Genomic DNA, 16029 nt, shown 5'->3' with positions numbered 1-16029 from the left:
ATCAGGAGCAGTTAGGGGTTCAATGTCTTGCTCAAGGACACTTCGACGCTATAGCCAGGAGGGGGCCGAGGGTCGAACCTGGAACCTTCGGATTCCAAAATGGCCCCTCTACCTCCTGAGCCACACACGCACACGCACACGCACTCGCACACGCACACACACACGCACACGCACACGCACACGCACACGCACACCACACCACACATAGACACAGCAATGCCTAAGAGGTCACTGCTTTTGTGCAATAGCCCAGGTCCCCCCCTTCAACACTCTGTCTCTGTTTCCCAGAACAGAAGCAGTCAAAGCAAGGACTCTCAGGCGTTTATTAAGTTAACTTCCACTTGATTATTTTGACGACAGACCCCCTGCTTCCCTCTAAGCAGACTCCAGCACTTAAGCTAGTGCCAGAATTCCACATCTTGATGCAATGTCTGCCCTGGCTTTCATTCCTGCGGCGAGGCTAATGGCTTTGCTTTTAGTAATGTGACTAGTAAGAATGTTGGGCCTCGTATTTGATGTGGCGCTGCTTGGTCGACTGTCCTGCGTCAACCATTAATGGCGACCGTATTCACCAAGCCTTTTTTTTTTTTTTTTTTTATTTGTTTCGTTTAGTCATTGCCAATTGCCCCTATTTTTGTATAGTGCCTGTCACTGCTAACCCCTACTGTTTGGTCTGGGAAGGGTGCAGACAACCGCACATCTCCTCCGATACACATGCAGTTGCCAGCTGCTTCTTTTCATCTGACAGTGAGCACTTTCACTAGGAGGTTGTAACGAGTGTGGAGGAACATGCTATCCCTCCCAGTTCCGCTGGCCTAATCAACCTGTAGGAGTCACTAGTGCAGCGACAGAGAATGTTCTCCCCTGTCGGCTTCCCACCCGTGAACGCGGCCAATTGTGTTCGTCCGAGGAGCGCCACCACCGTGGGCACAGTTCCTGCCCGCGGTGGTGGGCAGGAACTGTGCCCCTGCACCTCCTCTTCCTCCAAAGGGATAGAAGAATAAAGTGCAAAAGCAAAGGAGGGCATGGACATTTTATTATGATAAGAAAAACAACATTTCAGAACTCGCTTGATTCTCTTGATTCTAGCTATTGTGTGGTTGCTGCTGTATAATGCATACGAGAGGTTTAGTTTGGGACCACAGCCCTGAGCCATTCTGACGTGTGTGTGTATGTGTATAAGTGTAATATGTGAGATCCACTGAAGTCTGATAGCGTCGCTCCACTTCACTTTTACCAGATCCAGTTGTATCAAAGCCAACAGACATCTACTTCAGCTGCCTGAGTGAATGTATTTATTACAAACACCACATTCACCGCATGCACCAACTCACACATGCAGTCACCACATACATTACACAGTCACCATTCACATGCACTCGCACACTTTAAACATATGCACAGACATGCTCACTCACAGCAGCACCACCACCAACACACACGCACACACACACACACACACACACACACACACACACACACACACACACACACACACACACACATGGTAAATGTACTGAATTTATATAGCACTTTTCTCCAAAGTGGTTTACAATGTTTTTCACATTCACCCTTTCACACACAAATTCACACACCGATGGCGGAGGAAACCATGCAAGGCACCAACCTGCTCATCAGGAGCAGTTAGGGGTTCAATGTCTTGCTCAAGGACACTTCGACGCTATAGCCAGGAGGGGGCCGAGGGTCGAACCTGGAACCTTCGGATTCCAGGTTCGTAGGAGTCTGTAGGAGTCACTAGTGCAGCGACAGAGAATGTTCTCCCCTGTCGGCTTCCCACCCGTGAACGCGGCCAATTGTGTTCGTCCGAGGAGCGCCACCACCGTGGGCACAGTTCCTGCCCGCGGTGGTGGGCAGGAACTGTGCCCCTGCACCTCCTCTTCCTCCAAAGGGATAGAAGAATAAAGTGCAAAAGCAAAGGAGGGCATGGACATTTTATTATGATAAGAAAAACAACATTTCAGAACTCGCTTGATTCTCTTGATTCTAGCTATTGTGTGGTTGCTGCTGTATAATGCATACGAGAGTATGCATACGAGAGTAATGTGTGTTTGTGTGATGAAGAGCTCATGGTCAAACTGTCACATTGTGGTAATAATACATTAATCGATATGGGAGCATTTTCTAGTGTGTGGTCTTCTATCTGTCCAGTACGTATAATTTTGACGTGTGTGCTTTCACAGTTTCTGTTTGTGTGTACCTTTGTGAGTATTGCATGCCTGTGGCAAGTGTATTATTTCCTTTATGACGTGGCTGCCAGCGTAAAAAAAAAAAAAGATTCTGTCCTTGTGTAGCTGTGGGCTATCCTCATTATCCATTAGAGAACATCAGTGCATCAATTTGGAGTTCCAGTTGTCCATGATAGGAAGTCTATATTCTATATCTTCTTTTCCCTCCCTCCTTTCCTCCCACTGCACTTCCCATCCTTCCTCATGTGTCCCCTCAGACACACTGTATGCTAGCGTTGTGCTCACTTTGCTGAAATGCAGACCAGTTGCAAAAAAGTATGGAACTGATAAAGATTCTATAGCCCGCTTCATGTTTAAAGTGAACTATAGAACTATAGATTGTCCATAAAACCACCTCGTGTGACACTTCAGAAAGAGCACATCTTTGTTAAGGGTGTAGGCTCTCTTTATCTCTTTATAGCTTTCCCATTTCCTTTACTGTGATGTCTGGGTTTCACACCCTTTACTCCTAAAGAGTCTGTGATGTGGAATCACTCTACACATCAGGCTCAGATATGTGTGTGTAGATATGTGTCCTAGATATGTGTCATCTGGGCTGTGTTAACTAAAAGCTTCTTCCTGGCATGCTGTTTTATTACGTATTCCCTAACACTCTGCTAACCATTAGCCACTTGTAGCATACTTTTTTCCAGACAAGTAAGTATTGCATCAGTTACTATAGTCACAATTTTTTAAAATATTAGTTCTAATTTAAAAGGTGCTGTAGTCACTGATTTGGTTTTGACAAGTCGCAGTCACTTCAAAAAGAAAGGAAGAATTACAAACGAAAGGATTTTTAATTTATAAATGTGTTATTTTAAGATGTTTTTAATGAACATTGGCAATTCATGTTCTAACGTTAACCAACCTTCAGACTGTGATCAAATGGTACAAATGGCCTGGGGAGTTGTTGACTCCTGCTGCTGACTATGACCCCATGAGGTCCTGCTCCCCTGCCGACTGACCTACGGCTGACCCCGACCCACTCCCGCCAGGAAGTCCTCGTCACCACCGCCATGAGGGCAATAATGACAATGAGGCAGGGGTCTTCACTCTTTATGTGTCTAATGTCATAGATTGACCTAATTACTGAAGCGCTGTATTAGCTGGCCCACTTTTACACCTGGCATTAGCATGCTCCTCGTATGTGGGTGGTGTGTTAAGGAAACGATCTATCTTCACTTTACAGTTGTACCTGTTATTAAAGTGTGTCACGGTGTATTTCTTTCTTTACATTTTATTTGTTTGCATGTATCGTGTGTCTGTATTTATTTGTTTCTTGGGGGTTTTAAAGGGTTGATACGAAACATTTACTTATTCTATGGCTATTTTTAATTCAAACTACCACTGCGGAATCCCAATCAAATTCTTGTTCGCTCTTTAAATGGCAGCCATGTGGCAGAGGGTTTTTCTATGTATTAGTGGTGTGTGTGTGTGTGTACAGTACATACATAGTAAAATCCTTAGTATTAATTTAGTCCAGTTGGTTACATTGTACACTCTGGGTTACAAATGGATAATTAACTGAGGAGTTTTTTTGGTGTATGAATTACCGTTTAGAAATACATTACGCGCGCGTGTGTGTGTGTGTGTGTGTGTGTGTGTGTGTGTGTGTGTGTGTGTGTGTGTGTGCGTGTGTGTGTGCATGTGTGGACTTAATTTCTGTATGCAATTTGGCCCTTCAATGCTAATTGAAGGGCTGTTTATACCAACATATCCACACATTCTGAACAGCCAAGTATGTGTGCATGACTATGGTTTGTAAGTTACATGCATGCCGTCTATGTGCATGCCTTTACACAGATGCATGCATGGCTGTAAAGGCTGAAGAATATTTCTTGTGGAAACAAGGTGAAGTTCAAAATACACAATTTGTGATTGTGGGGAAAACGCATTCCCTCGCCGAAATTCGTCTTCCACCTTCGAGATTTTCCAACTAGCTGAAATTACCACACATGACAGCAACGTGAACACTGTTAGAACTCTTCCCCTTAGTTTTCTTCTCTTCTCTCCTTTGACAGTGTTGTACTTCATTAAAGACTTCGGCCTCATTTGCACCGTCTGCTTTCTGTCTCCCCCTGAGCCCTCATCATGTCACACGCACAAACACACACACACACACACACACACACACACACACACACACACACACACACACACACACACACACACACACACACACACACACACACACACACACACACACACACACACACACGTCCTACCCCATCACTGCCTCTAACGCACCCCTCCTCTCCTTTTTTCTGTCTCCCTCTCTTCTTCTGCCTGGATGCTCAGCTAGAATGACAGCCAGGCATGGCAGCCTGCGGGACTTCCTTAACTCTGACTCTGTGTGTGCACGTGCGTGGTGCGTGTGTGTGTGTGTGTGTGTGTGTGTGTGTGTATGTGTGTGTGAGCGAGCATGTGGTTTCTGTAGCCTTCTTTTGAGTTGACTCATTCACTGAGTCACCCCTCTTGCTTTGTAGGGAGTGTGACCTCTCCTACAGGGAGATATCCTTTTGAGTGTGTGTGTGTGTATGCACGCGCACTCTGCTTACCTGGAGGTAGAGGCGCCAGAGCAGAGTGGCAAGGTGTGTTCAGAAAAAGGGTTTTGACGGCCCTGTACGTACACAGGGACAAACTAATGCAGCATTTTTGAACTTTTTAGCTTGCAAAAAAGCACATCAGAACGCATTGGCACCATACACTCAATGCGTAGTGGAAAACATGGGTTTCCACTTTTTCGGCAGGTTAAATAAGGGTTTAAATTTTTTCGGTCATCTGTGAAATGTAATATCAGTGATGCATATGCATGTTGAGATGTGTCATCATTTGACCATGGTTAAGCTCCAGCTTTCTAGCATCCTGCTGGATGTTTTACAGCATGGAGGTGTGTGTGTGTTTGTGTGTGTGTGTGTGTGTGTGTGTGTGTGTGTGAATTCTACAGTGAAGCCGAGCATGTTTAGTGTGTGTAATGATGAACATTACAGCTAACACCCCTAATATTGTTGTCAATGAAAAGCATAGGGAGGTGTTGATTCGCGAGGTCGGCTATACTTTGGATTGCAGCTTAGAGAAATCCTTTCTAACCAAAGTGCTAAAATATCAACAGCTGGAGCAGACATCTCACAGCTAGGCTATGAATGTAAACTTTTAGTTTTTATATTTGGTCAGGGGCATGTGCACAAGTTGGTTGTGAGGGGCTTTCCAATGGCCTTACTAATGTCATACTAACGGTGGTACTAAACACAGCTACCACTTTGTTTACAAGTTCAAGATAAACTGTGGCTTAAATATGTTAATTTTCACTCAATTGGTTGGAATCTGTCTCTCTGTGTGTGTGTGTGTGTGTGTGTGTGTGTTTGTGTGTGTGCATGTGTGTGTGTGCATATGCACACAGTGCGTACTGCTGCCTGTTTGGCAGTGTATTGTTGACCTTGTGTGTCAGTGTGCCTTAGCACTGACTGGCAGAGCATGGAGGCTTTGTCAAAGCACATATGACAGCCCTTACTGTGCCCACCACTGGTCAGACAGACAGTGTGTGTGTGTGTGTGTGTGTGTGTGTATAGGTACACATCATGTATTACTATACTTGTGACGGCCAAATGTCCCCATAAGTATGGTAGAGTTTGAAAAGACGTTGTGACATTCTTCTGTTGTTTTACTGTGGTCAGTACCACCCTCATCTGGTGTGTCTTCTCATGACATCAGGCTGTTTGCATCGAAGCACAACCTTTTTTCTATCATCGCCTACATTGTGTTACATGGCAAATATTAGGTTATTATTACTATATTTACATTGCAATTCATTTATAACTTGTAAATTCAAGAAGAAATAGCCAAGTTTGAGGTACTAAGCTTTTGATTTGACACGGATCAACTGTAACGATCTGATGACGTTAATAATATCAGAAGATGCGGCTTTGGGGGCGGGGTCTTTGAGCTATGTTCATGATTGATCACACACACACACACACACACACACACACACACACACACACACACACACACACACACACACACACACACACACACACACACACACATACTCACACCGTGGATTGTGTATGTGAAGAAGATGCATGCAGAAAGTCAATTGTGTGTGTGTGTGTGTGTGCGCGCGCGAGTGTCCTGCATATGTTCATGCGTGTGCCTGATTGCATACCATGCATGTGTGTGTGTGTGTGTGTGTGTGTGTGTGCGTACGTGCAGGCTGAATGACAGCACACAGCTGGTAGAGATGTTCACCAGACAGCTCTGCTAATTAGATCCTTTAAGTATCTCTGGCATAAAGACATCCATCCATCTACGGTCTCTCTCTCTCTCTCCTCTTTTGATGCCTTTGTTTCTGTCGTTATTTCATTCGCCTGCAGCAACTCCTCTGTTTTCTTCTTTCATCCTTAACGCCCGCTGAAATTTCATTTCCTTCCCATTTGCTTCTACTTCTTCTTCATCTGTGGTGTGACCTCGCTGTGGCGAATCAATCTCCTCTGAGAGTGAGTCAGTCATCAGTGAGTGATGACTGAAAGGGGGTGGGCTTAAGGCGGAGAGGGGAGTGGTTTATGATGCAGAGGGGTGGGGTTTAGGGAGCAGAGGGTGGGTTTTTAGAGAGAAGAGGTGAGGGGGTTAGGGTGGAGAGGGGTGGGGTTTACGGAGCTGAGGAAAGGGGTTAGGGTGCACAGGGGGAGCAAGGAGAAAATAGATACAAATATAAATCAACAAAAGATATCTACATATGTACACATAGCATATCCATCTGGTACAGAATGTACATGAGGTTAGGCATTAGGTGCATCAACATAGCAGCAGGTATATACTGTAAATGATGATATTAGACATTAAGGTTTATAATATTGCATTGAGATTAAGGTGCAAAGAGTGTGTCTCAGAGATAAAACAAGGAAAATGGAAAAAGTCCATGGCCAGCCTGGTGACAGGATTTGATTATGGATTGTTATCAGCAACGAATCACGGGTGTTTTTAGTCACCAATTGCGGCAGTTCTTCCACGTAAACATTGTTTTATACAGCGCTAGCCGTGGCTAAGCTAAGGAGGAGCGAACCTTCTCGCTTCCCTTACAATCTGCCGAGTTGCGCATACGCAATAACCATAGAGTTATATATCTAGAGAGGTAACCCGAAATCCCCGCCCATTCGCTTGAATGGAGTTGCCCAGCGCACTCCCTTTTAACCCCTTCTTCCGGGTTGGGGAATATGACAGACAGGGCTATCTGGGGCCTCTGCGCGTCGTCTTGCATGCGCAGTAGTGTCACCTCCGTGCATAACCCTGTGCACAAGCTCATGCGCAAGCTCGTGAGTCGAGCCCATTGGTCGCAACCGTTTTTGCTCGTTCATGTGTCCGGATGCAACACGGTGGATTTGAACCCACAACCTCTGTGGTGGGACTTTACCACTCTTCCACCCGAGCGCCACCTCAGGGTTCTCCAGTGTTTTTTGGGGATGGCTAAGGTGCTATATACAGTAGCACCTCTAAAGATAGGTAGAAAGCACCAAAAACGTCTCTCCTATGATTATGAGCCAACAAACCGCTTTTAGTTTAGTTTTTAGTAGAGTGAGAGGAGAGGAGACAGGCCTGACCTAAATGTCTGCTCTGGAAGGACATTGTGGACATTACCCATATGTTTTCACCAGCCTCTGTGTGTGTGTGTGTGTGTGTGTGTGTGTGTGTGTGTGTGTGTGTGTGTGTGTGTGTGTGTGTGTGTGTGTGTGTGTGTGTGTGTGTGTGTGTGTGTGTGTGTGTGTGTGTGTGTGTGTGTGTGTGTGTGTGTGTGTGTGTGTGTGTGTGTGTGTGTGTGTGTGTGTGTGTGGTTTGCTCAGTGAAGGATCACTAAGTGAAATGTCCATAACACCAATCACCCTGATCTCCAGTTCGGACACACACATAGTGTCCTTGACTGGGGCTCACTTCTCTCCCTGTAACATGCTCCTGGTTGGGATGAGATCATATTGTAATTACAGGCTGGCTGATGGGGAAGATTCTGTGTGTGTGTATCCTTGTCATGTCCTGTGTCCAGGCGTGGTCCTGGGGCCAGGCTGAGATGAACATCTAGTGGTAGGGCAACAGATGACACTGTATCAGGGAGCAGGAGAACTGGCCTCACCGAAGGCTGTAAGGATGGATAGAAGGCAGGGAAGGATGGGAGGGGTGGATTGATGGACAGATAGATGGCTAGATGGATGTAGAGGCATGGAAACGCCTGTGTGTGAGCTGCGTCTTAATTCCGGTGGGGGACAATGAGGCTCAAGGCAAGGTTATCCCTGTCACTGACATTATGGACTAATTAAAGCATTGAGTCTCAACTGGTTTCTAAACTTTGCATTGATCAGTAAATCAGTTGGTCACAGTTGATAAATAATAATTTTATAATTTTATACAAACAGTCATTTGTCCCACATTGCTTCGTTTTTGATACAGTTCAGACACCACTGCATTGGAGAAAGAAAACTCCTCTCTGTAAATTCACCAGAATTTCCAAAGAACAGACCTTCCCAAATCTGATCCATGGCCATACTGTAATAACATACAGTATATGTATATACGGTATATATATATATACAGTACTGTATAGTATAAACTAAAACACTTGCTTTGCACGTTGCATCAGACAAACAAGGAAACTGGCCGTAGCCTACGCCAGGCTCTATTAGACTTCTATCTTAATTACAGACCAGTGGGATTGCATGGCTTGACAGATGGGAGGAGAAAGTGCAGGTCAGCCGGAGAGACTGCATGTCTATATACTGTTAGTGTCTTTACTACAGAGGAACCTCGCTGGATCGCAGGCTAATGTTAACATGTTTGACTCACAGAGGGAGGAGGGATGAATAGGACCTGCCTTGAGCTACCTTGTTTTTTTATATACAGTTTTCGTAATTACAGAGGATCAGATAAACAACATTGCTATGTAGGTCCACAATAAAAATAAGTACATGTAACTTATGGCTGGTAAAGCTTAGAAATTTAGGGAAAAAAAGTCTGGGAATGTACGGTAGTAGTGTTCAGATGCACATTCATTCTACCCAGTGTCATCTTAAATATTCATGTTGTGAGGAATAATCTGGGCAACATCACTTGTCGACGAGATGTTGATATTCATGTGTATCTCCATAACATCACGTTTTCTCGGAACTTCCTTAACCACTTAAGCCCTGTATACGACGACAAATAGCGCAAATAGCCGGCCTACAAGCTCACAACGTTTCACATTGCGCTGTGTTGTGAAGCTTGTAGATTGGTGCTTTTGCTATTTTTCACTTATTTATTTTTCATTTATTTTAAAAAACAATTGCTCACAATAAGGATGCCTGGTTAATGACACGATTCAACAACATGCCTTCAATGTTTTTTCTGTCTCAGAAATCAGAAGTCTGAATAACACACGTTAATGGGGAAGCAAAAGAGAAATGGAAAGGAAATGATTAGGCAAATAATTTTCCTTCAAGCTTGAAATTCAACAAGCCCATTGTCGGCTGCAGCGAGCATTGGGTAGTAGACTGCTTGATTCGTGCAAACTTACAAAGGTTTGGAGCCGAATAAAAAAAGAAAAAAAGAAAATGAATCGGCCCTTGGCCATTGCCTGCGGTCGGTCAAGTTCGAGCCCATCAGTGTAAGGTCGAATAGGAAGAAGAGCATGGTGTGGCGCAGTGGTAAAGTACATGCCCACAACCGCAGAGTCTGGGGGTTCGAATCTAGCACGATGCATCCGGCCGTGTATACAGCAGATATACAGTACGAGGCCCGTGTTCGGGGGAGGGAAGCCGGTCAGAGTGTTGACCACCGAAGATGTAATTTTTCACACCTTCATTGCTACAGAACACAATACATTGCGTAGTCTTCAGCTATACACTGGTATAGTGTGTGTGTCCAGCCAGTATAAAGCCACCATCATGTTTGGGTAGCTGTGTGGGTGTTTAGGAGGGCTAGAACCTTAGGCACTGGCAGGTGGCGGTCCCCCACCCACATCACCCCACTGGTGGTCACTCTCTGTCACTCCTTCGTCGCTCCCTCTCTGTCATCCTCCCCTCAGGGTGCTACTTTTGGGGTGCCACGGCCTTGCATGTGACCAACATGTGTGATGAGTGTGTGTGACATGCATGTATTTGTGTGTGTGTGTGTGTGTGTGTGTGTGTGTGTGTGTGTGTATGTGACATCTGCCCAGCCCTCCTCCCAGATTGACGTGAGTGTCTGTGAGGCTTTGCTCTTTTCAGACGTGCCTCGCGCTGGCAGTTGAGTGTGTGTGTGTGTCTATGTGTGTGCTTGCCTTCCTGCCTCCTAGCGCCCTGCTAGAGACTGACGGCCTCTGACACCTGCCATTTGGACGCTCTCTCTGTGAAAAATGTCATAATTTTCAGACACGACGTGTATCTGCGTGTGTTTGTGTGCGTGCGTTTGTGTTCGTAAGGGACCCTCCCTCCCTCAATTAGTTTCCCTGAGGACAGGCTTTGCAGCTGACTGAACAATGGACCCAAGCTGTTTGAGCTGCTGGGACAGGGTCTGGGTTGTTGGTGCATGTAGGTTTGTTATATTTTGGAATTCCCTCTATGACGGTGAAGTTCAAGATAACGAAAATAAGAGTTAACTCAAAATTTGGGCTTTCATTCATGTTTTGATTCATGTAAAAAATGCGTAGCTTTGTGTCATCTTATCGCCATATCGTCATCGGTTAATGCAGCAGTGTTTTATTTTTTATTTTTTTATTTTAGGAAAGTAAGCAAGATTTATCTACCACAAACGGAAAACATGGCATGAAGCGCTGCATAATCAGCTTGACCGGCGGGGTTATTGCACTGACGACTTTGATCAGAGTGTTCAGGTTGTGGTACCCAGCATTGGCCAGGTTATTGCGTGGGTCAAATAGGTTCTCTCCCTCGCTCTCCTTCCCTCTGACCTCCTCTCACCTCTCTCTATTCCTTAACCTCACTCCCTCCCCTGCTCCGTCTCCCTCTCTTCCTTCCTCCCTCTCTCCCTCTTCCTATCCCTCTCTCTCTGTTTCTCATAGGGGGATCGCCATATATGGGCATATGTTATCATTCACAATAGAAACCGAATAATGCTGACGGCAGGGATCTACCGTACATGTATGGGCATAATCTGGGCACACCCGTGGGTATCTCCATTTATGGGCATTTACCGATTTGCACTGATGTCAGACATGTCCATATTTGGGCTGGTAACGCAGCGTAAAGCCCCACGTTGCCTGTCGTTAGTGGAGTCTGCATTGACAACAAATGACAACATATGGGCATAAGTGCAACATGTGTGCACCCGCCACAGACGCGGAACTTCATCTTTATATAGTCTATGATTGAACTTGTGATTGCATTTTTTAGAATATAAAACTGCTCCTTTTGTCTCTGAACCCGGTTTGTCTTCACTTTTCCATTCAGACATTCAGATGAGGTGCAGTTTTTAATGCAAAAAGTTATTAACCTATCTGTGAAAACCCCTCTTACATGCGCTGCTCTATGTCCACAAAGTAGTGCTGTACAGTATCCATATTAACCCATTCAATCCGGGAACGCATCTGTGTCATTTTTTTAGATTTCTTTGGCTATTCAAAAATAGCAGATATAGCTCATTTTTTTTAAATCGTGAAAACTTTAGCAAATCTTTGAATATATATATATTTTTAAAGCGAACATTTGTAAGTCAAATCTTTTCTTCTGGGGGTCCCTGGAACAAAATATTTTGAGATGGGGGTCTGTGGCCAAATACATATAATGTCCTTGACATGAAAACCACTGACATTATAGCAACATAGGATTCTTTTTAAAAAACTGTTTTTTATTTAATTTAGAAGACATTTGTAGAATCGGCCTCAGGTCTTAACGGGTTAAAAGACAGCACAGAAGTCAGTCTTTATGACACCGGCAATATCTTAATGAAATTCTATAAGGTCAAATGGTTCTCAGTTCTGAGACTCATGCCAAGTTCTGGGCTTGAAGACAGCTCTACTGCCACTCCACGGATTCTGTTGGCCATGTGTTCAGGTTGGCTTCAGTTAGCACAACCTCTTCAAAGCTTTGAAAATTCAATTTACCGTACTCAGGGTGCATAGAATAAAATTCATGCCTGTTCAGAAATGTTTCTATATTTGCCTAGAAAGTGGAGAAGGTGACTGAAGAGGGGAAACAGCAAAGAGGGCTTTGGCAGAATTAGATCTTACATTTAGGCCACATTTGGCCTTGTGTGTGGGGTATTGATGGACGCAATGATCAAGAAATATGCAAAAGGAGAATGTGTGTTTAATTTGAGGTTCAAGCTAAGAAAGATGGATAGTAAAATTTGATTTATTATCCCTATACGTTTCTTCTTTTTCTTTTGGCTTAAATTTAGTAGCACACATGCTTGGTGGAGCAATATTGCAGATTTCCAATGACTGTGTTTTTAGTGTTTAGGTTTCAAAGTCTTTAGTTTTCTTTAAAACATGATTGAAGAGTCCTCCCATCCTATCCCAAAACAACTTTCCTGCTTTCATTCAACTCTCTCTCTCTCTCTCTCTCTTTCCCCCCTGCCTTTTTTGTCCTCTGTATCAAGTTACTGTGGTGATGATATCATCCCTTCTCCTCTCTGGAAGATATGATGAGCTGTTTTAATTAAGATTTAGTGTGTGTGTGTGTGTGTGTGTGTGTGTGTGTGTGTGTGTGTGTGTGTGTGTGTGTGTGTGTGTGTGTGTGTGTGTGTGCGTATCCGTGTGTGTGTGCGTGTCCGTGTGTGTGTGTGTGTGTGTGTGTGTGTGTGTGTGGGTGGACACACACGGACGGGTGTGTGTGTGTGACTGTCAGTGGGCTATAATGAAGTATCACTGTGTATCCATCTCTTCCAATGTCAGTGGTCTTGAGGGGTTAGAGAGGGCCTGCATGTGTGAGTGTGTGTCAGGCCCAGGGGTGTGTCTTAGAGAGGTACAGTAGCTGGACAGACAGGGCATCCTGCCCATGACTTTGCCCCGGGATGGGACAGGGCTGAAGGCAGGCCTTTGTGTTGCCTCCGCCAGTGTGTAGTGTGTACGTGCCTTGCTTCGTTGGCATTGCTGGTGTACATTCAACCACTTAGGCCAGAGAGCAAGGGCACAGACAACCTTCTGCTGGATGGCAGTGATCCAAGCTGTCGCCACAGCATCCAGGGCTCTGAGCTGTATCCATGACAGTTCTTTTTACCCAGCAGCCCCGGTGGCAGGCCTAATTAGTTCAGACACGGCAGTGGCCACTGGTGGCCTCTGAACCTACAGTGTATACTGGTGAAAGATGTGAGAGGGAGCCTCTGTGTCATTCATTTCATTTTTTTTTGGGGGGGGGGGGGGGGGGGGGGCAAAGTATGCTTTTGCATTTTTGTATTCGTTTTCAAAGTGGGTTTGATAAGTTTAGTTTTGTAAATACACAAAGCTGTTTCAGTTAGTTATCGTTTTTTGTTGTTGTAAAGACTAGTTTTACATTTTTATTCCATTTAACTAAAACGTCTTCTTTCAATTCTAGTTCTAATGTGTTTGTAGTGTGTGTGATGGTGTCCTTTGGTGTATGTGTGCGCACACGTGTCTATATGTGTGTCAGGGTGTGCATGTGCACATACATGTGTACGGTATGTGTTGTGTGGGGTGGGAGGATGCGGGGGGTTAATGACCAGTTCAGCGTTGACCTCTGTGAAGGTCATCTGCCAGTGCTCGTTAGAGGCGTAACCATGGTGAAATGTCAGCCATGAGGAGCACAGAGGAGGTGATGGGGGAGCCAGAGAGGACAAGCTGATTGAAATGTAATTCTCATCAGAAGATCTGTGCCACTTCTTGTTAACAACACACCCATTGAGCCCCTGGGATTGTGTTTGGGTATTAGACAATCTGGAATTCTCCAAATGGGTCAAAACATATATATGATTGATTACTGAGATATACACAATATTTTCGTCTCATTGTATTTTTCAACAATGTAAATGGAAATAATTATTCATAATAATAAAATAATTATTCATGCAAATTATTCCCCTTAAACCTCTGTAAAAAAACGTATGTAAATAAACACATGGAGGTATACTGTTGAAACCCTCTGTGTGCTTAAACAAAACATGACAATTTCATAATAATAAGACACTGTATGGTGCCATTTTGTGGATAAATTTTATATCACTTTTAATTCATATCACTCAGCTCTTCAATTCAATTTCCATTTCATTGTAGTGCCAAATCATAACACATTGTCACAAGACACATTACACATACTGCATGTATTGAGGGTTAATTTATGTATGTGTGCGTTAGTATGTTTGCGTGATGGACGTGACTGTCACAAAGATTTCATCACACAAATTGTGTGTGTGTGTGTGTGTGTGTGTGGGGTTCATGTTAACTCGGGCAGGCGGTGACCCTCACCAGATCTGTCAGCCTTGAAGAAATTGACCCCTACTCTGCCGTCTCCTTCACATCCCTTCCTCCCTCTCTCTCTCTCTATCCATCCATCTGAGAGATGTGGGCCACAACAATAGGCTAATATGACAGGATCGGTGCCGTTAGTGACCACTGACACGGGATATCAGTAACATTGTTGTGCCTTAGTCCTGTCTGGATGGCCATGAAGGTTAAGCGGGCCTACTGTAAAACTGAATACATTAACATACTGTAAGGAGTTGTATCCATGCCAATGTGTGCATTCATGTCCAATTAGGTCACATTCATGTCATAAAATGCAATGCTTAGATATCAGATATTTGGGAGGGGGATGGGGCATAGGAATGAACTCTTCAAACTGACAGCGATTTAATTTGAGTTAAAAACAATTGATCATATATATACGATAACACACACACTGTAATATGATTAATGGTTCAGTTGTTGAGGCATGTTTTGCACTGTTATTATATTGTGTATTGTAATTTGTATTTTCAAAAAAGCTATATATACAGCTAGGTCACATCCTCGGCGGGGTAACCGAAAAGATTCCGTTTGTCAGAGACTGCTGTTGTGGTAAATACAAAATTACCTTGTGAGTGCAGACTGTTTCTATTGACTGTTTGCTGAGATTCTGCACCCGTCTGTCCTTTTCTTAATCCACTGACAGTAGAGCACGATCAACTTCTGTCCCATAGTATTTGTTTCTTCAGTTCTCCACACTTTTTTCAATTCCCTGAGGCTGTGAGTACCAACGCAGCCATCGGTTTCTCACACTGATGCTGATGTAATTGCTTGGTAACAACTTTTAGAACTGCATGCAGTGGCTGACAGTACACTTTCATCATCATAATTTCTTTCTGCCAGAATCAATTACCCTATCTGCTCAGCTGTCCCTTCCATCATACATGTGGCAGTACACTCAACATGCCTCTAGATGGCAGTTGCGTCACACAGATTTTATGGGTGATGCACGGCTCTGCTGGGCGAATAGCCTGTGTTTTATAATAGACAAACATGATGTTGTCAGATTGTCCATGGTTCAGCTGTAAGTGGTTTGAATGAAAAAAGCTTGGTAATGCATGAGGCAGTTTTTTTGTGGCAATGTAAATGGGCATGCTTCCCAAAACAAGCCGGCAATGTAAACCACAGTGTGGAAAAAACAACAACTTTTGTAATGTTTCTTGGCTGCGGGAGGCTTCTATGTTATAGTGTTAGTTTTATTAGGCGACTCTGTGACAGTGCCCAACATGTGGCCGCATGTATGTTTGTGCGCTTTGAGTGAAATTTCTCACCCTGGATCATTGCTTCCACACAGCTTTGCATTCCAGCTGAAGGGAACCAGCAGTGGACCCCCTTCTTAGAAATCTGTGTTCTATGACAGCGTAT

At 44.3% G+C, this 16029-nt stretch overlaps 1 protein-coding gene across 1 annotated transcript in view; it reads left to right on the top strand.

Moving 5' to 3' along the window:
• The window catches only part of srbd1 (S1 RNA binding domain 1), a 91800-nt gene that overhangs the window by 35184 nt on the left and 40587 nt on the right, over nucleotides 1-16029 (top strand). The gene's annotated exons all lie outside the window — the stretch shown is intronic.

This window comes from Gymnoscopelus braueri (assembly GCF_963280865.1).
Source record: "Gymnoscopelus braueri genome assembly, chromosome: 14".
In the NCBI taxonomy this organism is placed as follows: domain Eukaryota; kingdom Metazoa; phylum Chordata; class Actinopteri; order Myctophiformes; family Myctophidae; genus Gymnoscopelus; species Gymnoscopelus braueri.
The sequence above is the reverse complement of the archived record's forward strand: the minus strand, read 5'-3'. Positions and strand labels throughout refer to the sequence as shown.